This window comes from Syngnathoides biaculeatus, chromosome 22, assembly GCF_019802595.1.
Source record: "Syngnathoides biaculeatus isolate LvHL_M chromosome 22, ASM1980259v1, whole genome shotgun sequence".
In the NCBI taxonomy this organism is placed as follows: Eukaryota; Metazoa; Chordata; class Actinopteri; order Syngnathiformes; family Syngnathidae; genus Syngnathoides; species Syngnathoides biaculeatus.
The window spans coordinates 9,949,664-9,976,642 of record NC_084661.1 but is presented as its reverse complement, the minus strand read 5'-3'; the positions used below and the strand labels follow the sequence as shown (position 1 = coordinate 9,976,642).

The 26,979-nt window shown below is 41.6% G+C and overlaps 1 long non-coding RNA gene across 1 annotated transcript in view; it reads left to right on the top strand.

Moving 5' to 3' along the window:
- The first annotated feature begins 1,749 nt into the window (after window positions 1-1,749).
- LOC133495442 (uncharacterized) overlaps window positions 1,750-26,979 on the top strand; it is a 60,780-nt gene continuing 35,550 nt past the window's right edge. Inside the window, exons 1-2 of the long non-coding RNA XR_009793567.1 lie at window positions 1,750-1,962; window positions 10,814-10,915. This is a non-coding gene — a long non-coding RNA (uncharacterized LOC133495442). The remainder of the gene's footprint in view (window positions 1,963-10,813; window positions 10,916-26,979) is intronic.

Here is a 26,979-nt window from a genome sequence, read left to right as displayed (position 1 = left end):
CCTTAATTTTAATACTCCAAGAAAGGAGCCAGTAGGAGCGCTTCAGAATGATTGGGTGTTTTCTGTTAGAGCCGAAATTGCTCAAGGACTGACTGCTATACGGCCTGGATGAATCCTCAAGGTAAAAGATGTTCCGTGATGAGACCCAGGGTCGTGGTTTTGCTTCTTCTTTTGAGTATAAATCTTGCGCCCCCTGCTCTGCCCTTCCCTCGCGCCCTTGGCCACGGCCGTCTTTTCTCCGTCTTGACCGATAAAGAGGCACAATTTATATCCATGGGCGAGGAAAATTAAATAGGCCTGGCACAAGAGGAAGATAAATGCCCAAACATTTCTTCTGCATTGCTTATTTCCTGAGCTTTTTCTCTTTTTGAAAAGCTGTTCCAGTGGCAACAATATACAGGAGTGCAATAACAACAACAACATGAACACATTCTATACTGAGTGAAATAATGGGAGCATGGGCGAGTCCAGTACTTGCTACCCCCTCCCCCCCATGTAATCGCACATCATGAAAGTGAACAGTAACAACTTCAAAAATATCATAGGTTAAATTCTGCCATGACAGTACTACTGAATTGGACCAATTGTTTAAGAGTGACTTGGATGAAATGATCATTTGTATTCAGAGGCTACAAGACTATTAATCAGTGAAATTTGTTCAGTTGCATGTTTTTGGGATGTGGGAGGAAACCGGAGTGCCTGGAGAAAACCCACGCAGGCACAAGGGGAACATGCAAACTCCACACAGGCAGGGCCGGAATTGAACCCGGGTCCTCAAAACTGTGAGGCCAACGCTTTCCAGCTGCTCCACAGTGCCGCCCTGGTAGTACTTGAATCCTCCAAAAAAAAAAAAAAAAAAAAAAAAAAAAAGTGTTTCTAATATTACCAAAGATGTTGATGCCAGTTAATGCAGTGGAAAAAAATTAAATAAAGGAGTTTCAAAGCCTCTTTATCAGGGTGAAGGAAATCCCAGAGGGGAAGGAAAATAAGACAAATCTCGTTTTGAATGGGATTGTTTGTGTTTTCTGGAGGTGAATGGGTGGCGGGGGTGGGGGTGGGGGATCAATATATTACAAATGACATTTTCAAGTTTTTTTCAAAAGTTCTTAATTTTAACACCATATAGCTCAGCCCAAGCACGTATAGCATGAGAGTAACTAATAGGATGTGCGGCAAGCGGCGGGCATCAAATTAACACTTGCACAACAGCGCTGAAATTGGAAGTTGCTTTACGCTCCCGACACCACGAGAGAATACCACAAAAGCAAGGAGCCAAATTAACGTGACGCCGCAAAGAACATTTCCTCCACATTGTATACCGAACAACCCCAAAGGGACTTTTTGATTCGTAAACCTTGAAAGCTTTTCGGTGCTCTTTCCCAATTTAGACCTGACCTTTTGCAGGGTACTCGCGCATAAAATAACATCAACTCCGGGAAGGACGCAATTAGTGTCAACGTGTGCACAACTCCCGGCACAACATCTGGCTTTGCGGGGCCAGCTCCCCACATCCCCCCACCCTCAACGTCCTGACACTGCCGCTTGTTTTACTGCTTAATTTACTGAGGCCACACACAAGTATTTATAGAGCTCACCTTGCAACAAGGTGCCACATGCAAATTAGGCTCGCTCTTAAATAATCAAAGATATACGGTTGCGAAATAGGAAACAGGTAGCGCGCTCTCGCTTGTTATTGATGAACCGTCTTCACGTGCCCTTCTCCCTCGGCCGGGAGCGGCGAGTGGCTTCGAGGACACTCGGCCGTGCTTCTCGCTCAACCAATTTATATCGTCAGGTGACAAAATAGGGGAAGGGGGGGGAAAAAAAAACATCAAATAAAATGCAGGAGCAGCCTCCTGGAGCAAGAGGCGGCAATAAGAGGCGCAGGTGGCCCCCTTGGCGATGATAAATTCCGAGTGATTTATGGGTGACAGCAATGCTTCTTTGGCACGTCACTTACGAGTAAGTGGAAGCAATTGTGTTCATGATCATAAGGCGGTTCCTCTTTAGGATAAGCGGAACAAAGTTTTTCACGTTTGAAATGCGCTATTTTGTGTGTTTTCTCTGCCCATCTTTGACTCTTTTGTCCACCGTGTTCCAACTGACAGTAAACAGTCATGTTTGTGATCACAAGACCCTTTCCGTTTAATGTGACAGCCGCTGCCATTATGAAAGTGCCGTATTTTTGCGCATGAGGTCCATCCAAACGTGTTTCAACTCACTAGAAACAATTGTGCGCTTTTGATCACAAGCTATGATCGTTTGATGTTTGACAGCAGCTGATGTGTCAGTTGGATGAATTTTATTCAAAGTGTTGCACATTGAGTATTTTGACGTTTATTATTGTACGCCTAGTTCCAATCAACTCAAAACAAATAAATGCTTGTGTTTGTAAGGTGTTTCTTGTTTTGCATAATTATGACAGTAGCCTCCACGCTAGACGTGCTGCATTTTGCGCGTTTGGTCTGTCTGTCCAATTTCAACTCTCTAATTAGCCTTGTACACCTTGTTCCAAGTACAGCCACTGTAAGTAATTGTATGTCTACGATTCTGTTGCTTTACACTTCATCGTGTGAGTTTGCGCTGTCAAACTTCAATGAAATTATTTGCTCTGTTTACTTTCAATCCCTTCTTGTTATTCCTTTGTCTTGTTCCAAGTAATTTCCAACAGTGTGTGGTTTGTGACGCTACTCCTGTGTGATAGTATGCTGCCGTGTTAGTCAGAATACCTTGGTTACTGCACTCTGTCCATTTGCTTTGTCCAATTTCAGATGTATATTGATATTTTTGGACACCCAATTCCAAGTACTGTGTTGGTGATCACATGGCGCATCCTGTGACAACAGCTGCCATGTTAGTCAGAAGACCTTGTATCCTCTTCACTCTGTGGTGACTGTGTTTCTCCTCGTTCTTTCTAAAAACAACCAAAAACAATAATAATAATTTTAAAAAAAAAGCGCTGCGACCCCAAGATATCCCCCCCTGCGACTATAATTCTTTGTTTTGTTACCAATTATCATTCTTTCCATTAGCATCGAAACGTGCCACGGATGATTTCACACGATCGGGACTGAACCGGCTGTCCGCACGGCATCTCTTCACGTTTTTAATCTTGTGTTAAAAAAAAACAATTTTATGATGTAATTGGGAGCGCCATCTGCCTAATGAAGTGAGAGACTGAAGCACATGGCGCATTTGTGTGAGTGGGTGGGGGGGAAGGGAAGGCGATGCTCACGCTGTGATCGTGAGAAAAGATCACATCATCCACTTACGTGCTTCCCCAAAAAGATTACAATGGTTTGTTTGATTGATTCTATCCTTTTTTTTAATTGCATTTAATTAATTTCCCCCCTGAGATTAGCATACTTTTAAAAAGTTTGTCATTGCTGCTACCTGTCCACAATTGTGTGCTTGTCATCACAGAGCGGCTCATATTTAGTACAATTGTGTCTCAGCTGCCATGTTAATCGCAAGACCTTGTGGAAAACATTCAGTGCATATGATCTGTACAATTAAATATATATTTTTTGCCAGACAACTCATGGAGTGTTTGCGACTTTCTTTTTTTTTTAATTGTCCTACAATCAATGCAGTTACTCTCAAACATTTAGTATTTTGCTCGAGCAAAACAGTCTTATCAATTTTTTGGGGACTACGTCATTATGTTTTTCCAAAAGTACGTTGTAATTATCTCCTTTTTGTAGTTAGTTTGTAACTCACTTTACTAATTGCTTGAATATCATATTTTTCGGTAGCACGCTTTTAATTGATTCGCTTTTAACATTTTTTTAGCTAATTTGTTTGTCCACATTGCGTGTGTTTGTGTGTTTTTATGCCATAACTAGTTAGTGTGAGTCCCATTTTAGCATCTTGTGTGCATATTTTTGGAAAGAATGTATGAATGAATGAATGAATTTATCTATTGATCAATCCAAACCTGCCCGAAGATAGCTCGAATGGATGGATGGATGGATGGATGGATCTATCTATCTATCTATCTATCTATCTATCTATCTATCTATCTATCTATCTATCTATCTATCTATCTATCTATCTATCTATCTATCTATCTATCTATCTATCTATCTATCTATCTATCTATCTATCTATCTATCTATCTATCTATCTATCTATCTAATCTGTGAAAATAGATGGATGCTAAGTATTTACAGTATGGATTAAGAATATGGACAGACGACAAGTGAACGAAACTTACCATGACAGGGCGCTACCTGTACAGAATTGTTTGTTTGTAATCACGAGGAAACTCCCCTTTTGTTTAAGTGCGTTTGTGCTAGATGTGTCATGTCAATCAGAAGACCTTGCAATACCGCATTCTCCACATTCTTCACTTTGACTTGCCCCAACTTCCGGGGTTTTGATGTACCTTTTTGCTTTCCTGCATCCATTGAGTCTTTTCTGTCCTCATTACTGCAGCCTGAGGTGCTGTGAGGACCAAATCTTCCTCGTGTCACGTGTATCGACCGCCGTCCCTGAGGGTTGCGTGTTGTGTCACATGGCCAGTCTATCTGTTTGGAGGCCAGTGACTAGCTTGAAGACCGGTGAGCCCCCCCCCTTCCCCCCCTCCTTCCAGCCACCATCTCCTCCTGCCCGTTTGCAGGGTTTAACTGGGACTTGACAAAGCATCCACCTCCAGGTTTAATATCCCACGAGGCATTCTGTTCCTCTTCCAAAATATGAGCGATGCCCGAGAAGGCGCCTCTGTCACTCCGGCTCGTTCCCTCAGCGACACAGCAGGAGTGGTATAGTGCTCTTCATCACTTCTGAACAGAATGAGATTTCCTTGGAGATGTGGCACCACCTCCGCCGCCTCCGCCATCTCATCCTTTTTGCGCCGGGCTCTTGGGGCCTGGACGTCACCTGCGATGGCCGGCGGCTCATCACAAGGCCTGCTTGTTGTGGACATATGTCACCTGAGACACAAGGACAAGTGTCTGTAGCCTCAAGGGGAGGAAGAATATCTCACGTCCCACTTGTGTTTTATTTCATTCCTTTGTGATTGATGGTCGACAATTTCTTTAGTTCCCTGCTTTTTAATGGAGTAGCATTACGGGGACATGTGAAAACTAGTTGGAGAAGCTAGTGCAGGGAGGGCCTCAGTTTACAATAAGATGAAACCTCAAATTCCCTGCAATTTATTGTCACCCATCTGTCTCGTATAGTGGTTCAAATTTGACAGCCATCGAATGAAATCTCTGACAAATTCATCTTTGAAGGTCACCTGGAAAATAACTGAATGGCTGGTTCACCCCAAAATGGCTGACTTCCAATGTCTTTTGTCTGATTTTGAGGCTTTTGATTGTAGGATAACCTATGGGGGCTGTTTTTTTTTTTTTTTTCCGAAATCATTCCAATGGGATCAATTAAGGGGTTTAACTAAAACAGCAACAAGGAAAGTTCAACCCTCTGGCAAGGCGAAATTATTAGCAAAAGTAAAAACAAATTGTTTCTGACGATTAGTCAAACAACTTGTTAATTAGTCCCGTTTGTTGAAGGCTACTTCGTGAATAATCGAGGATGCAAATAGTTGCACTGATATTACCATTCTGGCCAGCGTGACTCAAACCGTGAAAACAACCCACTTGATCCAGGAGTGTGTTGTTTTAGTGCTAAGCACATCTTTGTCAGAGTTCTGTGATTCAGTATTGAAATCTCTGCTCCACCCTTGCTGTGTTTAGATTGCATGTTCTCATTGCGCTTGAGTTTTTTTTTTTTTTCAGGTCCTCCCTTCCACATTACAAAAACATGCACGTCAGCATTGTAGGTATGAATGGGAGTATGAATGATTGTTTGTCTATATGTGCCTTGCAATTGACTGATGAACAGTCGAGGGTCTTCCCTCCTCTGTCCCCAAAATCCTACTTCTTATCTTGTTTGTCATCTTTTGACACTACAAAGTGTTGCAGAAGTCTTACTTTTTGTTTCTTTACAAAACAAATGCTTTAAAACCTTTCAGCTTTTGCGTTGTGTCCTTGGCAGTGATGAGTGATGTACGAGAGATGATCATTCTCGCACCCTTAGCTGGTTCGAAGCGTTCTTTCAATGAGAGGAAATGAATGAACTGTCCTTCCATCATTTTCCATTACTTTGTGTTTTTTCTTTGTCAATAACGTTTGGATCAATAAAATCCCGACATTCATGTAGCAAATCTCCAAACCTATGGAGGTGTTCTCAGGACACATCCGCCCATATCCGTTTGATTTGTGGCACATTGGAAGGCTTCTCATGGTTGGTAATGTGTCAGACTGCGAGAGTGTTACCTTTTTTTGTGTTGACACCTCCATCATCCGGCGCCTTGCTGGGCAGTGACAGAATGACAGAACGTCGTCAGAAACCATCTGTTTCCGGTCATGAAGGCCAATGACAAATGTCCATCACCTGATTAGTCTGAGAGAGTGTGAGAGATAGAGGGTGAAACAGGAACTGTGCAACTTGCCAGCAACAAAGCAAGCAGTGTAATTAAAAACCAACGGCTGGTGCCTTTGAGGCAGACTTGCGTTTGTTTTAAAAAGCTCATGGCAGGACTGTGATAGCAACATAATGTGCACAAGTCACCACCGCTGTGCTTGAACTGCAAGGATGCATCACGAGGTTTGGACTCTGACCTTTATACGCATCCTCTCATCATGCTGACATCAGACGTCTGACATTTCTCACCCACTCAAAAGTACATCGTTCTCGTCGCTCTTACACAGAATTATTTTGCACTCAACGGCCCAAACAATCCGAGGCATTGATTAACAGCGGCCAGTCGAGGCCTATGGCAGTTATTACCGACTCTGTCATGCTGCTTTTAATGGAAACCAGGCGGGGGTGAAGGCATGTATCATCGGTACGAGTGCGCTCTCGAATGATTTATCAACAGTCATTTTGGCGCGGAACGTTTAACGAGCGTGTTTGCGTGCTGTGGTGGGAAATTAATAAGCAAATAATTGGCGACAAAGCGGCACGTCACTGGGATAAAATATGGCGGCAAAAAGTGACTCTGATCAATGTTGTCAGGCTTGTAAGACCCTTCTTCAGTTTTTGTTAGAGATGGAATTTTCTGAAAACCTAGCCTCTAGAATAACCATCACTGAGAAAATTCCCAGCTAAAACCATTAATTGTGCAGTATTGTGGTGAACACATAATATCTCGGATCCATCCATCAATTTTCTTAGCCGCTAATCCTCACAAGTGTCGCAGGAAGTGCTGGAGCCTCTCCCAGCTGTCAATGGCCAGGAGGCGGCCTACACCCTAACTGGTTGCCAGCCAATCGGAGGGCACATCGTGACAAACAGCCACACTCACAATCACACCTAGGGGCAATTTAGAGTGTCCAATTAATGTTGCATGTTTTTAGGATGTGGGAGGAAACCGAAGTGCCGGGAGAAAACCCACGCAGGCATGGGAAGAAGATGCAACCTCCACACAGGTGGGTCTGGGAGTGAACCTGGGACTGGAGAACTGTGAGCCCAACACTTTCCAGCTGTTCCACCATGCTGCCAATATCATACATGACTGTATAAATCAGTCATTGCTTTTTTGTAGATGATCACCTTTCATTTGGTGAAAAGGCTTTTGAAAATATTTTCGTCAGGCTATCTGATGATCACAGCCATGTGTACTGTTTTCAGTGTAGCTACACCTAAGCATTAAAAACTGTTCGATCTTCAATTTTGTGTTAGCAGAAGACTTGCTTGCGCACGTTTGACCAATCGCCAGGTGTGTCTGCGCCATTGCCGGCCAAGTCAGAACAGTGATTGTGTACCCTTGGAGATGTGCTTGGCAGAGTGAGATTTTGGTTTGCCTAAACCTATGGAACCATGTCCAGGTTTTGGGACATGATCTCATTTGATTTTGGTGAATTAGATAAGGGCACATCTTGGCAGACAGCCATGCAACACATTTAAGTTGCCAGTGGTTTTTACCAGCTCATTCTGCATTTAACAAGGATACTCGTTAAAGTTAAAAGGTCCAGTGTCAAGTGGATAGCGCTGTCCTTTTCTGCATGTCGAAATGTCTCAAGGCGATATCGTTTGCACTGCTTTTAAAGAGAATGTGAGAAGCAGCCTTGAGTGGGGAGGATTTAAGTCAGCTGTGATTGCTCCCACATAAGTGCAGATGTCCATGAAGTTACCAAAACTGGCTGTAGCCTGACCCCTCGCCGAGTGACCCCAAGCTCAGCACTGGATTTGCCCTAGTCAATAAAATAAAAGTCCAAAGAGAATTGTTGTCAAGTTGTGTATTGAAAACAAACACTTAGCTTTGGCTTTGGTTAAGAAATCACTTTATGCAAAAGTACAAAACGCCAAAGACAGGCTAACGAATACCATTGTTCTTGCATGCAATCTTTCAGCAACGGATACATAACACAGCGAGGGGAGCAACATATTTCGACAGCTAATATTATAGTTCTCAGTGACATAGAGTATATAGGTTATCCTCTGCAAAGAATGGCTACGATTTTGATGGCTTAATGAGATCTGAATGTCTATCCATACATACGGCTATATAATGCTGCCCCTGGTTGGCTCTTGTACACACACACACACACAAACACGCGCACACACACACACGCACACACACACACACACACACCAAAAAGAGCAGCATTAAATTGTCCATTGAGCAGTCCATTAAATTCAATCAAAAATGTGGCAAAAACTATTTCATTCTTTGCTTTGTATTTAATTTCAAACTAATGAACTATCTAAATAACGTCTGTAAGTTTTTATAAAGTACAATACAATACAGTGCTATGTTCCATGTGGGACCTCATAATATTTCACCTTGTACTGTACAGAAGTACATCTAACTTTGTGTTGTTACTGTACACTCCCAATACCAATAATCACTAATCTCATGGTTGGGGTTTTCCAGACATTTGGCAGTGCAGTGCCAAAAATGTTTTAATGCACTCGTCCTTTTAGCATGAATATGTGTGTATCACACCTGGTGTCATCTTTAGTTTGGCTCTGGTGCTACTGTAGGTACCAGTCAATAATAAAATATGTGATCGCGTTTTGAAGAGCTTGAGATGAAAAGACAGTCGGGGAATAAACAAGCTGTGATTCTCCCACATTCACAGTCAAATATCCCTTACATGTTGTGCTTTAAGAGGGTGGTGAACCTTCTAAAGAAAATATCTTCCAGAGGTTGTGCAACACACCTCGAGTCTGTCACATTTGTGCTTTTTAGTTTCCCTTTTCTACGTGTGTGTAGTTCATTTTGTCCATTTCTCAGCCTGTGACCCAATTTGATGCCAGTTTGAAAGTGGAGCGCTGTGTTAGCCCGCCAACAGTCTTCAAACTAAAGATTAACAATGAAGAAAAACATGCAACGGCTGGCATTCGACAGATCTTATTCAATAGGATTCTTTGGAAGTTTGAAGATCTTTGACGGCAAAGAGAGGACACCACTGTACCGAAAGCGACACTTAAATAATCTGCATAATTCTTTCACGCAAAGCCACTCTCACCCCCCGCCCCCTCTTCCCACTCCACCATTCTATGTTTCCCTCCATTTTTTTTTTTTTAATCAAAGAAATTGAGAGCAGCTTTCCGGAGCAAGAAATAAGAAGTCGGTCTCACTCGACTGGGCAAAGTAATCGAGAAATGACTGGAACAACAGCCGGCGGTTATTTAAAGCTTTTATTTATTTATTTGTATTAGATGCTATCTGGTCTCTGGAGTTGACGAGGAGGAAGAAAGCAATATTCATTGTTTTAATGGGGAGGTTGCCTTCTGCTGTCTTACTTCCTTCCATCATCTTTTTGGGCTTCTCTTGTTAGCTCACAGAATGCAAAGTGGTCTTCCCAGTACGACTCACATGTCCAGTAACTTCACTTTAATCAGCTAAAATAATTAAAGCAAGTGATTGGCATTTGACGAAATGTTTGTGATTGACTATGGTGAATGATAATTTAATTCATTCTGAACGCCTATTTCACTTTCTGTGCTGTTTTGAGCAGAACGCTGCCATAGTTTAGCCCGTGTTGATTTAGCTCGGGGGCTGTCAAACATTTTCCTCATGGGCTACATTATCGTGATGGCTGCCCTCATGGAGTCAGATACATGTATAAATGTGCTGTCAGCAAGAAACACATGTTTTTGTTTCCTTTAGCAGTCACTGTGATTTGATGGGCGCCCGCGTGCCATCGCACTCTCAAATCTGCACAGTCGAGCACGAAAAATCACACGTGTAAAGTTTATTACGAGTAGAAATGCATATATATTGAAAGACGTTGCTTATTTTGTGTAGTCTTGACCAAAGTTTCCTCGCAGCTGCACAATTGCGCACTTGTCGCACACTCTCAGCGTAAACGAAAACCAATCCAGCGCAGCGAGCCACAGCCTGATGGTTTTTTCTTTTTTTTTTTTTTATTTTTAAAGGGGTACAGTCATAATTCCCAACAGAACACACACCCGCAATTTTATATCTGTGGGCATGACTGACCACACCCACACATTTTTCAAATGTGAGCGACTGCTTTAGGTGGCGTGGTGAGCTGGGTGGATGTAAACATGGAGGTGCAGTTTTTTTTTTTGTAAACACAGACTCGTGAATCACATCCACGAGCTTGTTAGCTCTTTGAGGTCCTGCTTGTCACAATCCGTAACACCATGCAGTTAATATTGTTGTCCCTTATCTAATGTGTTCTGCTCCTAACAAGAGCTAGTTCTGAACAGGAGTAGAAGAAAAAAATGAGGCAAGCTGTCGTGGGCCACATAAAATGATATCCTGGGTTTGCCCCCACCCCCACCCCCCGCAGGCCTTTACTTTGACACTTGTTGTTTTTTGTTTTGCTAGCCTTGAGGCAACAAGCTGAATCAACATCTCCTCTGCTGTTGGCAACAAAGTTGGGTTGTCCTGGCGTCGCTTCTGAGACGAGAATGGTGGCTCTTCACCCAGGTACCTGCTGAGTCATTGATGGAGAAACCTCGTGCCTTCTTAGGACAAAATCTGAATGGTTTGCCAAGGGACACTTTAATATTTTATTAGAGGACTTGGTTGTGTAATTATATACTCGTGTCCCCGTTAAATTCCCTCTGTGTGTATTGAGTTACTTTAAGGAGAATAAAGCATGTGATTACCAATGACTTTCCAAGGTTTGAAGGTGCCTCTCATTAAGGACTTGAGACGACCTTCCCAAAGTTCTTACTCCAACCCCAGTTGACTGTGAACTGTGCAGTCTGACACTGTCAAGCAAAGCTTTCTTCATTTTAATGACTCAAACAAAAGACAACCAGTCATTAAGCCCTGGAAAAATTGAAAATGTTGATTAATTGTCAAATGCAAAAGGAGCTCTATGATGTTAAAACAGTTTTTGGTCACAAATGAACATGGCATTGAACTAGCACGTGATGCTAATATTAGCGGTCCACAGTTTCGCCTCTGTGCTCCTTCTTGTCAAGCAGATGAACGGCAAGAGAATTAAACATATAATAATAATAGGTTGCAAAGGCAGTACAACCACAGCCCGTACAAACATGGGTAAGTAGCATTATGGTACTTCTCTGGTGTTCTGTAACATTATATTAACTCTTATTGATGGCATTAGTTACTTCATTCAAATTATTTTTTAATTAATTTTAAATTGGTTACATGATTTATTGAAAAAAATATAAAGAAAGTATAAAATACATTTATTGGTAAGTACTTGTATTTAAATTATAAATGCAAAAAGAAATATATTTTTAATGAAAATGAATAGTTTGTCTGAATGAAAAATGTGTATATATATTTTAACAATTACTTTTAACCTTTTCTATGAATGACCATTCCCATGTCTCCAGATCAAATCTGGCCCCTGATCACAAAATATACACAGATACAAATATCTGTGCCATATGAACAGGATAAATTATAGTTTAAAAATCAAAACATCTAAATCTGAGTATTCATGAAAATTGCTCACCGTCATCAAATGCTGGCACCTTCAAGTGTTGCTCGGTGTAAAGTGGGCATAAGAGCATTTGAGTGCACTTGGAGTGTCCGCCCCCAACCCCTCTCAAACCACCCCAGATAAAAGACCTTACTGGTGGTGCACAGCAGAGCTCCAGGCTGCTATGCAACCACTGGCACTTGACATGCCCAAAATGGGGAGAAAATTAAAGGCCGACAAAACCTCAAGATTGTTGTATAAAGCATCCTGCCTGCGGTTTTACTGCCAACCACTTCTCGGAAACACTTAGCATCTAGTGGAGGACACACAAGGGGACATCATTTGAAACCCCGATTTTACACCCAACACTATCAACCTGCCGAAGAAAACCTAAACAATTTGAAAACTTAGCTTAAAACCCAACTGTGGTCTTGAACTCCAATCTGATTTTTTTTCCCCCTCCCCAATCCATATCAGGTTGGAAACCACATTTAAAACCCTGAATTAGGGTTGGAACCCTAATTTGAAATCCTAACCCTGGTTTGAAACTTTCTATCATCATTGCTTGTAACCCCAAATAAACTTAAAAATCCCATTTGAAACTCCATCCCAGACTTGAAACCTTAATTTGAACCTAGAAGCATTGCTTGTAACCCTAACCCAAACTTGAAACCCTAATCAGAAAGCCCCAACTTGACATAGGCCAAGCGTGGTGTAGGACCCAAGTGTGGCACATGGAACCGTCAGACAACTTGGAAACAATTTTGTTTGGACAAAGTCATGGAATGGGCCTTTCCGACCTGTCAATCACTCATACAATAATAGCCAATCAGATGGCTTAACCCCTGGCTTGACACGCCCCTCATGCCGTATTGTCCCACTAGCAATGCTGGTTGTCAGTAGCGTGCGCTTGGAAAAGTTAATGTGATGAATAAAATGGTCCTCAGATGGGGTTGGGGAACGTGCAATTCTGATGAAAGATATCCTGCTAGGTTACAAGGGGGCTGGTCGATTCATTTTCCAAAGCCTAAAACACAGTTGACGAAGTGTCTACGATGGATTAAGGCTCGCGGAAGAGCGCACGTACAACTACTGTAAGTGTGGACAATATCAACAAACACAAGGCTGTATGTTCGAAGGTAAGTGAAAGAGAATTATTATCAATGCTTTATACATTGCCGGAGAACAACTTTCACTTTATTAGCGTATCACTGACCCGCTGAATGAGGTGTGTAATATTTTATGCCGAAGAGTCGGGATAGGGGTACATAAATGTGCGATGTCATGCAAGAGAAATGTCTATTCGCCTTTTAAGACGGAGCACTGGGTTCCATTACGAGCCAAGTCAAATGAATACACCCACTCACTTATAAAGACTACAATGATATTACTTGAGATCTTTCCAAGTAAAAAGTACTCACCGTTCTTTACATGCGCAGTAGGATTGCACTATTTTATCCTGTTGGATTTCAAACTTTTTTGCATCGATCGCCAACATTTCGTTGTAACTCTGACATTGCGTTCTGCTACGTCCTAAATCTTAATTCTCTGTACATATCCTTGTGTGAAATAGTTGAGAACTCTCTTGGACAAGTCTGACGAATTCGGCAAAAAAAAAAAAAACATACCCCAATATTATCTGTAATACACAATAGAGAATCGACTTCAAACCTGTTTTGTTCAATCGTCATTTTGTAAACTTGTGGGACATGGCTAAGGGGGCGGAGCTCAAGATTGTCCTCAGAAAGGTCCATTTGCAGGTAGCAGGTCTAGAATGCTGACGATTCATTGTTTTCTTAATCCAGAATTCAGAGAGCAGGATGGTGAACTTCGCACTTTGTTCTCTGTGTAACAGAACAGAACAGCCATGGACAGGGAAACAAATGTCCTACAGCAGAACCCGTAGTCAGAGGCACAAAGCTGGGAAAACAGCGACAGGAACAGGCAAACATGATATGAGAGACTTCGCGGTCAGAGGTGGAAGGGGAAGTGAGATTCATGGGGTGGTGGTGTAGTGTCTTGCATGGATGAGCGTCAAACAGTTTGACAATGAGTGAGTCGACAATAAAGATTTAAATAGGTGGGAGTGACTTACTGTCAGAGGTGGGCGTGACTGACCGTGGCTGACAGACGGTGACAAAACTTGGTCTTGAAACCCTAACTACTGCCTGTAACCGTACATTGAAGCCCTTTTTTGCGGTTGTAAACCCACACCTCGTCGAGAAATTCAGTTTGAAATCACGACTTGTTTAGTTTAACATTCAGAGCTTGAGTCAACTCAGAGGTGGAGATTGAGGCATCAAAACGAGTATCACATTTTGGTGCTTTAAGACGAACCACACAGCACAAATTTCAATCAACAGCACTTGGAATGCATTTTATAATCAAAGTGGATTAATCAATGTATTAGTACATTGATGAAACTGTGCCATTTTATGACAGCTTGCTGGTATAAAATGATAAATGTGCATGTTTGTGCGTATGGTGGGGTGTAATCATGCTTGTCGGCCATCCCTCTCCTCCTCTGATCCACCTCTCCCAGCCTCCCCTTACTTTATTTATTTACCCTGGTCTTATCCCATCGAGCGAGAGATCAGTCTGTGGAAAGGGCAGCTCGCCAAGCTGGCTCTCTGTGACAGAGCGATGCATTACGACATTAAGATGCCTGCGAAAAGCGAGAGAGGGGGGAAAAAAAGAAAAATCAATCATGCACTCTCGCATGCATTAGCGAAGGGCACCTCTCTGCCACCAGCGGGGTGCACACCTGGCTGGGATTATTTGGCATTAACCCCCACACCCTTTCCCCACCACCACGCCCACCGAGGACTTTACATTGGCGTTATAAAGATGAGCCCATCTGAAAAATCGTTCTCCATCCCAACTTCATGTTGACAAATGGCCGCCGTTTAATTGTTGGTCCACACACATCCATTTTCCTGCCTCGTCTGTCTTTTCCCATCGTCCATTCTCGGAGGACGCTCACATGTTTGCGCATCAAACGCAGACACGTTGACGACGGCGAATAAATTTGCCTGCTGTCGAGGTGGGTGGCGCCGGAATGATCAAGCGTATCGACCGTGAATGCGTCCCAATGACACTGGGACCTTTGCTTTCGTGCGCTCACCCGACATCGCGGCAGGGTTGGCCTCTGCGGTGTCAGTTTCTTGTTCGTGGGTCAATCTGCAACCTCTCAATGGTCTATCATAAAAAATATCCAAAATAAAAATAACAGTATATAATTTTGAAGGAAAGAAAATCAGGCAAACAGAATGTCTTTTTAAAGCGAGAATGATGAAACAACCTTGCCAAATTTGAATGAGGAAAAGTATACAAAATAAGGCTCTCAAATCGTGAACAATCAAGCTCGTCTCTGCGCCCAAGCGGAGTGGACGGGTCCCTTGGTTGCTTTGAAAGCACATCTATCTCAACTGTTTATTAAATAGCACTTCTACGACCTGAAAAAAGGCGTACTAACTGTTTTTCTTTTGCTTAAACATAACAGCATGTTTGTGTCATGAAAATAGATTTGCCTAAGACCCGGAGTGGGGAAAATATATGCCACCATCTTATCTTGCAGGGCTTTTCCACGCTATGACAATCAACTAAATACAACCATAGTTGAAAATATTCCTGTACACAGATAAGAATTACACTTCAAGAAGTAAAAATAATAATTGAAAAAAAAAAAAATAAACGGAACAAAAAAACCAAAAACACTAAAACAAATGCTGAGTCTTAAGGTGGGTTGAAAGCCAGAGAATAAAAATAGGTTGTAAGATAGGTTATAAAATAGACAGTGAGGTGTAAGGACAATTAGAAGTTTTTCTACATATTTTAGCACGGACCATGAATGTTGTTGCACGATTTGCATGAAATGAAGTGGGAGGGATGCATCTGACCCCCAGGCCTTGGATTTGACATCTGTGCTGGCATCTTTACACGTTTTCAGCAATTTTACTGGAATGAACATTTGAAATGATAACATTTTGGAGTGTCATAGTTTGAAGTATATTTAAGGTTTGAAGGGTGGAGGGACATTTTGAAGCAAGGGGAGCGAAAGGGTTACATTTAAATTGCCAGGACAGTTAAAAGAAGATGGTCATCATTCACTCTGGAGTGAATTATTTCAACTATAATTGTTGATTTAATTATGGAAGTTGGATTTTTTTAAGCCATGGTAGAAGGAAATAAAATACAGTGAAGAAAATTAATATTTGAACACCCTGCTATTTTGCAAGTTCTCCCACTTAGAAATCATGGAGGGGTCTGAAATTTTCATCTAAGGTGCATGTCCACTGTGAGAGAGATAATCTAAAAAGAAAAATCCAGAAATCACAACGTTTGAAACTTGTTACATGGCCAAGACCAAAGAGCTGTCTAAAGACACCAGAGACGAAATTCTACAACTCCACACGGCTGGAAAGGGCTACGGAGAAATTGCCAAGCAGTTTGGTGAAAAAAGGTCCCCTGTTGGAGCAATCATTAGAAAATGGAAGAAGCTAAATATGACGGTCTGTCTCAATCGGAGTGGAGCCCCTTGCAAGATATCACCTCGTGGGGTCTCAATTATCCTGAAAAAGGTGAGGAATCAGCCCAGGACTACATGACAGGACTTGGTCAATGACCTGAAAAGAGCTAGGACCACCGTTTCCGAGGTGACTCTTGGTAATACACTAAGACGTCATGGTTTGAAATCATGTATGGCACGAAAGGTTCCCCTGCTTAAACCAGCACGTCAAGGCTTATCTTAAGTTTCCCAATGACCATTTGGATGATACAGACGAGTCATGGGAGAAGGTTTTGTGGTCAGATGAGACCAAAATTGAACTTTTTGGTCATAATTCCACTAACCGTGTTTGGAGAAAGACGAATGATGAGTTCCATCCCAAGAACACCATCCCTACTGTGAAGCATGGGGGTGGTAGCATCATGCTTTGGGGTGTTTTTCTCCACATGGGACAGGACGACTGGACTGTATTATGGAGAGGATGACTGGGACCATGTATTGCGAGATTTTGGGGAACAACCTCTTTCCCTCAGTCAGAGCATTGAAGATGGGCCGTGGCTGGGTCTTTCAATATGACAATGACCCGTAGCACACAGCCAGGAGTGGCTCCGTAAGAAGCATATCAAGGTTCTGACGTGGCCTAACCAGTGTCCAGACCTAACCCCAATAGGAAATCTTTGGAGGGAGCTGAAACTCCGTGTTTCTCAGCAACAGCCCAGAAACCTGTGTGATCTAGAGATCTGTGTGGACGTGTGGGCCAAAATCCCTCCTGCAATGTGTGCAAACCTGGTACACCAACCAACAACCAAGTACAGGAAACATTTGACCTCTTTAATTACAAAGAAAGGCTACTGTACCAAATATTAACATTGGTTTTGTCAGGTGTTCAAATACTTATTTGCAGCTGTAACGCAAATAAATCATTAAAAAAATCACATCATTGTGATTTCTGGATTTTTCTTTTTAGATTATCTCTCTGTGACAGTGGACATGCACCTATGAACATTTCAGACCCCTCCATGATCTAAGTGGGAGAACTTGCAATATAGCAGGGTGTTCAAATACCTTTCTTCACTGTACTATACACTAAATGATGTGAGTGGAGCGTCACTATGAATGCTGAGTTCTTAAAAATGACAGGAAAATTCAAGGTGAGTAATTACAATTGGTGTCACTTAAGCGCAAGACCTTGTCAAACTTTTTTTTTTTACTACAGAAGTCAGAAGAGAATAACTTTTTTTTTTTATCTCTTAATGTTGTGCATGATCTGAATTGCCTTGAAACTACTTAATATCTCATTACATTAAATGGGGAAAAAAGAATCATCGCATAACATTCTCTTTTTTTTTAAAGTCTTCAGGGAAGCAGTTTCTGTATTCATGTACCGATTAGCTCGGGGTTTAACATTCAAAGAAAGACTCCCCACAAAAACAGAAAGAGCCAGAATTGAAGTAGCAAACTGCGATCTGGGCGAGTGCTGCTGTATCTATCTCAATTGCTGTGCAATTATCATGACCAGATAAGAAGAGAAGGGTGCGCTGGTTGCTATGGTGTAAGAATTGTTTGCAATTTCTCACAATTTTCAGAAGAATTATCCCCTGGGTGGCCTTGATTGACGTAATTATGCCTGACAATGGCGGTCAAATAACCCTGAGTCATTCTTGCTATGGATGTTTTTTTTTATAAAACAATATTTCCTGCAGCCTTCTGTTGAAGCTCTCCTTTATGCAAAAATTTTACAGCGAGTAGCAGAGCTAACGTTAGCGTCGAGTGATTTAGTCGAAGTGAGGCTGGTTTGTCTAATGGTGGTGGGAGTTTTGACTGCTGATCACAAAAAAAAATCACTTTTCTGTTGTTTGCATTTTTTTTTTAGCATCAGTCAATGTGGAAAAAGTACTACACATTGTATGAATGAAATTAATTTGTACTATCAATTATATACAGCACTATAACTATTTTGACAAACAATAGTTTCACCTTCAATAACTTGCATGGTGCTTGTATTGAGATGGGCGAGGAAAAAAAACTGGGCCAGTTTTCAAGAATTTTTTTTTCCCATCACTTTGCTTGCATTTTGAATAAGCTAACAAAAATGCTAAGTTAGCTGAATTTGGAGTACAAAGTATAGATGTCTGTTTATAAAGTCAATAAAAACTAGACGTCGGCAAAATAAATATGTAGTGCCGTAATAAATTTCAAAGTCCGCAGAGAAAGGGCTTTTTCTTCTTCTTGACTTGTTTTGACCGTCGGCAATAATCCAGAGCTCCTGCGATAGCAACAAGTATTGTTTGTATTTGAATAGGAAAAACAATTAGCAATTAATTAGTTGGATTTTCTAAAATTTATTTTCTTTTTCATTAGATTAACCGGTGGGGGTTTCTGTTTTATGTATCATTCAAAACGATACAGAACTGAGGCTTGCTTGAGTCATACAGTGATATCTTGACTTACCAGTTGTATTTGGGTTTTTTTTGACCAAGCTTGTACATGTGATTCAAATCGATATTCCCCATTAAAATAAACTGAAGGTCAATAAATCTGTTCTATCCCCCCCAAAACACAATTTTTATTACATTTTTAATTGATAAAAATAGCTTTTCAAAACATAATAAAACCCAAAAGAGAATATTTAAAAGGATATATTTAAGGTAATTACCTAGTAACAACATTGCTGTTGTGTGCAAAATGTGCCTTTGATGGGTGTGGCCCAGTGGGTGCTGTAATGAATATGACCAGTTATTGTATTTTTTTCTCTTCACTCGACAGTGGAAGCTCAATTACAACTTATGTTGTCGCTCAATACGAAGGAATAAAAAAATCAATCAAGCAACACCTTTTGACTTGAAAAAGACCCGAGTACGGGTGCTTCTAGGTCAAGGTACTGCTTTGTGTCAAAATGAGTTCTTGCTTTGACAAGTTCTTGCTTTGACAGCGAGAGTTTAAAGATCACTTGGCGAGAGACATCTACTAAAGTCCCAAATCTACTCCACAGTGGATTTGCCTTTTGTGTTTGATCATAAAAAGGCAGTTACAGAGTGTTTCAGGATATAGTGAGATATGCCAGACTAACAGAGAGGCAGCCAAAAGCGAGGCTTTGGGAATGTATCTGTAACTTCATTCGGGCTAATTCGGACTAATGAGTCCACACTTGAGGAAGTAACAAGTTCCAGAAAAACAGTTCACCTGCTAAGCACGTGTACCTTGAGAACGCCTGTGAACTTTCTAAGCAAGCTGTTCCATTGTGTGCTCGCTGCAGTCATTCAGACTATTTGAAAGTCACCTCTGGAACAACTGTGCGGGCAGTTATTTTTTTCCTTTGTTGACCATTGTGATGAACAATTACAATCTTTCCTTCCGTAATGTTTTTCTACTCTGATACTATCGTTATGCCGATGACCTCTTCTGTTTACAAGCAAACTGCAGTCTCCAGAGAGTAGACTGCCAGACTGGGAGAACATCTTATCTGTGTAAGTCGTAGAAGACAGCATTTTATTTTTTTCTATTGAGGAGTTTCCAAGATGAGATGGAGTCGATATCTCAGTTTATCAAGGCTTAACTTTTCACATCAGTGCTGGTTGTAATGCAAACAATGCACACTTAGTCATGCCCAGCCTAGAAATGATTGCCTTTTCATTTAGGGTAGATTTTGTTTTACTTTTGTTTTACCGTTTTAATTAAGTTTTATGCGCGTCACATCCGTAGTGGAATAAGATAGGGCATCGATTCCATTTCGACGCTCTGTGAGTAATACTGAACGGATGGCCGTTATTTTTGTAGCGGCTGCTCTGCATGTTGTCTGCAGTTGCCGATGGTGGTTTTGGCAAATATTCCTCTGGCTTGCTGCAAACGCGTTGTGCTCCGTACACAGGCGACATGGAGTTGCCAGTTGAAAGCGGCAGCGGTGTAGCTGTCAAGATTGGGCTTGAAGATGATCAGACAAGATGACCTACTAGGCGGAGGGGGTAAGTCTCCGTTTGTGCTTGGGTGATGGCAGTTGCACTCACTGACAGCACTGGATTAGATGATGGCAAAGCCTGACTGTTTGTCAAACACAACAAAAGAGGATACAGTGACCATAGAATTGACTCTTCACGTTTAAGTAGAAGACGGAAAGATTTAACTCCTGAATGATAACTATTAAAAAAACAAAATACACATTTATATAAAACTGGGAGTTTTTGAACGCCATAAGCTCTTGGTTTTTAGGCTGGTACGAGACACAATTCTCCACAAATAATTCAATTGTGTAATCAACGGGAAACAATTCTGTTGAATAAGGATGTCGAATATTTTGCTTCTCTGAATCTTTTCCCATTCTTTAATACTCGCAGATGTACATTCTTCATGTTTCTGCTGTACCTGTCCTATATCCCTGCCCTTATAACACTCTAAAATGTAAACAGCAGTGTACTTGACCTATCTGTTGGCATGTTTTTTTATGATGTTGTCATCAACTGAGGTTGAAAAGAGTAACAAGCCTTTTTTGACAAAGACAGGAGTTAAAAGTTCATGTTTATTTTCAAGCGTAACGAGTAAAAGTAACCAGTTGTCAGAAAATAGTCAAGTAAAGTACATATACCTAAAATAATCTGCATAAGTACAGTAACAAATATGCTTTTCTCAAGTCAGAAATAAGCATAAAACAAGGACAGGGGAGCTACAGGGCCAGCTCAACTAAAGCTAAAAGGATGATTTCCATCATTTTCCAGATTGAGTGTGATTGTTAATGGATCAAATCAATGCCACACAGGCTGCCTTTTGTGTCAACTTGTAAGGCAATAACGCCCGAATCTTGCTCATCTTGCAAATTGCGATGGTATCCCATCGGCCCGCCGTGCTTCTGTTGCCATTAGATAGAACGCAGGCGGCGGGTGACAGGTTCAAATAGGATTGGCACGCTGAAATCTGCTTCTTGTCAAAATGATGGCACTGAAAATGCAAAATGGCACTGAGTGAGGAAAAATTGGAAGCGCTCTATTTGACCTTGAGAGCAGTGCGAGAGGGAGGGTGAGGGGCGGGAGATGGTAGGGGGAAGACGGTAATGCTGTCTCCCATTGGGAGACAATATTTGGAAGATAGCCAACGTAAGTGGCATTTATTTAAAGTTCGACACTTCAAGACGTTTTAATTAGGTTTAAGAGATCGCTATTTATACATTTATGTCACCATTCATCACCGCAAGCCTGACATTTAATTAGTTGCCAAGGTACAAACGAGCCTTTATTAACATTGAAATCAAATAAACCCAAACTAAAAAAAAGAGCTTACATTTGCAGAATCACACCCTCCCCTCCCAAAACACTCTCATAACTTCACTTTCCGTATGACTTGCTTTTGACAACATCTGGCCGCTCTTCTCAAGTCTTTTTTTTTTTTTTTCAACAGGGGATCTAAAATGTATACTAGTCTCTCTGGGGTGCTTTCAAAGGTTATGAGCTTATTAATTGGAAAGGGCTAAAGAAGAAACCTCTATTTACTGTGGATAATGCGCAGTGTGTTTACCCATCGTTGGTCTATTTGAGCATCTGGAATGGGACTGCTGCAGTGTATGTACTCTGGTTTTCCACATACTTCAACATCGACAAGCTAAACATAAAAATGTGAGATTGACAAAAAAAATTTGACCACCCCCACCCCCGCCGATGCTGGGAAAATTATTTCTCCTGATGGCGATAAGTCAGGTTGTCCATTTGATAACCTTGGATGATCAGTGCTGCACTTTTGTCCCGACGTCCTTCAACATCTTCTTCCTCTGCCACCCACGCGATGGTTCGGATCCACCTTGTGCTTACATCCTGTCATAGGGCGCCATCGTGGAAGGCCGAATTCTGCACAGTGTCAAGAGCAAGCTTCTCGTCGGCGCTCTTTTTCACTTTCTGACAAAACTAATAAGGCCGCCGATGAAAAGTGTCTACAGTGGCTTGTTTATCCCACTGAGGCACATAATTTTTCCAGCCTTCTGTGTGATTCGGCCCCTCTTTAAAATCTGAAAGGGCATTCGTGATGGACCGTAAAAATAAAGAGTAAAAATCGCCAAATGTTTGAGAGGGGGAAAGAAGTCTTTGTCAAAAGCTAAATGCTGTTGGACAGGTCAGCGATGTATGTCTTCTTGCTAAATGGGGATGATTGGTCATACCTCCTTTCAGTTAAAAACTGTGTCATATTTTCACCCATTGTGGCAGGCGGAATCAGTATATCTCTCACACTCTGTCCTCTAACCGTGACTGTACCACAGGATTCAAATATATAATTACTGCCGCGCCTAGATTTTTCTTGATCTTCCGATACAGTTACAGCTCTTGTCTACTCTTCTTCATTCTTCCGGATATTGTTGTCTTTTGACATTGGCGATGATCCTTTTAATTTTGAAATGCAGCTAACCCAAGCCCTTAATGGTTGAGGTAAATGAATTAAAATCCTGTCAGGCAGGTTAGCTGTGTGTGTCTCCTTGTTGTATAGGCAAGATTGGTCATACTTCTTGGGCTAAGCAGTCGTATTTTCAGCTATTCTGGCAGACGGGAGCCTATATCTCCCACACTCTGAGAGATATAACCGTGACTGCACCACAGGATTCATGTATTTATATTCACATCCTCGTACTCCTTTCTGGTGCGTTTCATGGAAGGATCGCGTGTTATTTCAATAGTTGCGACTTTAATGCAGTCTTTTTCATGCTTTCAGGTATATAAATATATATATATATTTTTTGACACGGCAATAATTGTATTAATTTTAAAAGATAGTCAACCTGAACCCACTTTAACCCCAAGGTTTGAAGTACTGTAGGTGAAATCAAATCCCACCAGGCAGGTTAGCGGTGTTTCTGTCACCTTTTTGCATGGATAAGATAAACCCACACTACGTCCTTGAACCATGACTGTACCAATGGACAGTATATAGTCAGCACCATTTGCGTCTTTCTGCCACGGTCCATGCAAGTCTCATCTTCAATCGACAGCCTCAGCTTTAATCCAGTCTTTTTCATGCTTTCAGATGTAGATGTTTTTTTTTTTTGACATGGTACAAGTCCTATTCATTTTGAAAGGTTGCTAACCCAAACAAATCCTTAAACCGAATGATTGAGGTAGCTGAATTCAAATGCTGTCAGTCAGGTTAGCATGGTGTGTCGTCTTGCTTTATGGAATTGTTTGTTCTTTCAGCTAAACAATATCGTATTCTTAGTAATTATGTAGCAGACAGGATCAGTATACAGCTTAACATTCTGTCCTTGAACCTTAACTGTACAGCAGGATTAATGTAAACGGGATACAGGCACCCTGATGCAAGTCTTTCTGCACATGCAATAGAAGTCTTCTTCATACCTTTGTGAAGAGTTGGTCTTTGTTGTTGGCAAGAATTATAATTGGTTCAAAAAATAGCTAAGCTAAGCAAAACTAAACAAAATCTTGTTGGTTTCACTTCTCCTCCAAACGTCTCAAAACTCAGTTGACAATGTTATGCCTTTGAGAAATAACTGATCAATTTTGAACAACTTCCAAACTGAGATGGTAAAAGCAAAAAAGTTTGCACCGTTCCCTTCACAATGTTCTACTCAGCCCAATTCTAGTCTATTACTTTCGACCAACACCCAAAGGCCCCAGGTAGCTGCCACTCATCATCACTCTACCGAGTGCAATCTTCGACAGCTAATCGATGCTAATCTTTGCTGCACTTTACCGGTTACGATTCACCTCTGTGCATCGAGTTTCTTGATTTTGTCGCCCAGTCTTCGTCGGCACCACGTTAATGGATGGGGGTTGTCGATTTGGTCCCCACAGGGAATGTCACTAATATATCAGTCATTCAAAAAAGAAAATAACATCAAACAAGAGCCAATGGCCTTGTCAGCAAAAGGACCCATCATGGAGTCATTTTACTGTATATGCGGCACCTTTGACTCTGCTGGCCTGCTCAATAAATAAGATACGGGCTTGACATTCAATTTTAGAGGAATGCACCTCAGTGATAAAGCTGAGTTATGAATCAGACTACATTCACACAAGAAGAGCGGCGAGAAAGATGACTGATCGTGAGACGCAGACATTTAAAATTCACCGTCGCTGTGTAATGATAAAGCACAGCGTGGCCGCACGGAACACCCTCCCTCTCTTGGGGCCCCATCAAGTTTTTTTTGTCAGACCTTGTTTTGCAGCAAGGCGCTGCCACCGCCGTCGTGACTTATTCGCAGTCCCGCTTATTTGCTTTCACCGAGCACACGCCCCTGTCGCCATTTTCCAAAGGTGAAATTATGCTGAGCCCAGCAGGAAAGTAATGAAGGCACAGCGAGGCAATAAGGAACTCACGGTGAGCTTGCTTTAAAGAATAAACTATTTCAGAGTTCAAGAGGCGGGTGGCGGAGTGGCTGAAAGAAGTCTGGGCAGATGCGGAATTCCACCGGGTGAAAGGAGACAAATTGGCCAGCGACCAGACGTAGCGAGCGGATAAATCAGCAGTAGGAGTTTCTTCTCACAAGGTGCCCGAGTAGCAACAGTGAACCCCTCCATCCTTGGCTAGAAGAGCAACTGCAACCTGCACACCATGGTTCAGCCTTTACAAAATGAGAATCCACTATTAATGTACCGTTTTGATCATTTCAAAAGATTTGCCGTGAAAAACAGAGGTTGCGAGGCCCGTTTATCGCTGCTCACAGCTTTAATTAAAACTGTTTGGATGCGCCGCTTGGCCCGCGGTTGTTATACCCACACTCTAACGCACTGCACATCATCACAGCGTTCCCTCAGCTGAGCAGGAAGTGAAATGCTGGGTAAAAATGGGAATTAGTGCCCGCTGGCGTGATTTATGCACCCCCCGCAAGAATCGGGGACTAATCCCAGCCTCAGCTGCTCTCGCAGGCCAGTGCCGGTGGGGCACAAGTGTGCCACTGAGATGCCGCCACACCAGCCAAACTGGAGGCTTTGTGCTCTTGCATCCAGATGATTTGGCTCCATTGTTTTTTTTTTTCTTTTTTTTGTGAAAATTTAGTTGCAAAGATTGGGGATTTTACAACCACCCAGAAAATCTGAAATGTATTTCTGTCTGAGGACTCTTGCACATGGATCCTTGATTCCAAACTGCTCTCTTAATCATTAATTTGATTGCTGCTGAATGTTTTTATCTAGAATAAAAATCAATTTTTTATTTTAAAGTTGTATTTTTGTGATCAAAACCAAGTTCATTGTTTAGTACCAGTAGAAATGGACAACCAGTTCTTTCTTGCGAGTAATGCCATGCGTTCTAAAATCTCAACACATACTAAAGAAAATAATTTTTTTTTAATGGTGGCACAGTGGACGACTGGTTAACGCATCTGCCTCACAGTTCTGAAGACCAGGGGTTCAAATCTTGGTATTGCCTGTGTGGAGTTTGCATGTTCTCCCTTCCCCTGGGTGGGTTTTCTCGGGGCACTCCAGTTTCTTCCCATATCCCAAAAACACACATTACAGTAATTGGAGACTCTAAATCGCCGCTAGGTGTGAACGTGAGTGCCAATAGTTGTTTGTTTCTATGCGCCCTGTGATTGGCTGGCCACCAGTTCAAGGTATAGTCCGCCTCCTACCCCCGCATTTAGCTGGGATAACCTCCAGCACACCCGCAACCATCGTGAGGATAAGTGAAAATGGATGGATAGATACATTTTTTTAATAAAATTGTATTCAGTTTGGATATAGCAAAATCTCTTAATTGCAGGGGGTACTATGCATCTACAATTGGTGAAAATCTGTGATATAGAGACCGTATGCAAGCTTTTTGAAATGGTTTCACCCCTCCCAAATGCGTTCAATACATTAAAAACACACTTATTCAAGTATTACTTGGCATTTGTTAGTAAGAGGAAAAGCATCCCTGCTGCCCAAGCATTTTTGTCACTTCCAATTCAAGTTTAATGTTGAACTGACACATCAAACAAAAGAGAATTCAACATTCTGCAGTGTAAAAAAACAATGTTCAACCACGCCATGTAATTTCATCTCAGGAAAGTATCCTAGCTTCATGTGAACACAAAAGGCAAAATGGCATAGTTGGTCTAGCGTAGCTCAGCATCGATGTTTTGGTAATCATCAACCTTCAAAAACTGCTAATAGAGCAGGAACACCTACAAATTCAATACAACAATGCTCTTGGCATGTATTGTCTCTGCTTTGTGGGAAAACTATTACTGGAGCTCAGTTGACAATCTACTTTTCCTCTCGTCTTCCTCTTAATTATGCTACATCTCTTCCAGTAGACTAACCCGCCAACTTCACCCAAATCAAAATATTACACTCATGCATGCAACTCTAAATTTGGACCTCCCTGTATGCAGTGAAAACTCATAAAAAACAATTGTTTAAAAAGCCATGCTACAGCGCAATGGCGCAAACAATGATACGGTGAGAACACTTAAATAACAAATAAAATTTTCATGGGTGTCGCAAGATTCTCATACACTTGAAACAGTAAGCCCACGTTGTCGTCAACTGCCAATATATATACAGATTTTAGGGACACCCTGTAAAGTACTGCAGCAACTTTTTATGTTTTCCAATAAACAATCTGTCACCAAATTCTAAATTTGTTTCAGAACGGGACTTAATGCCAATAGAC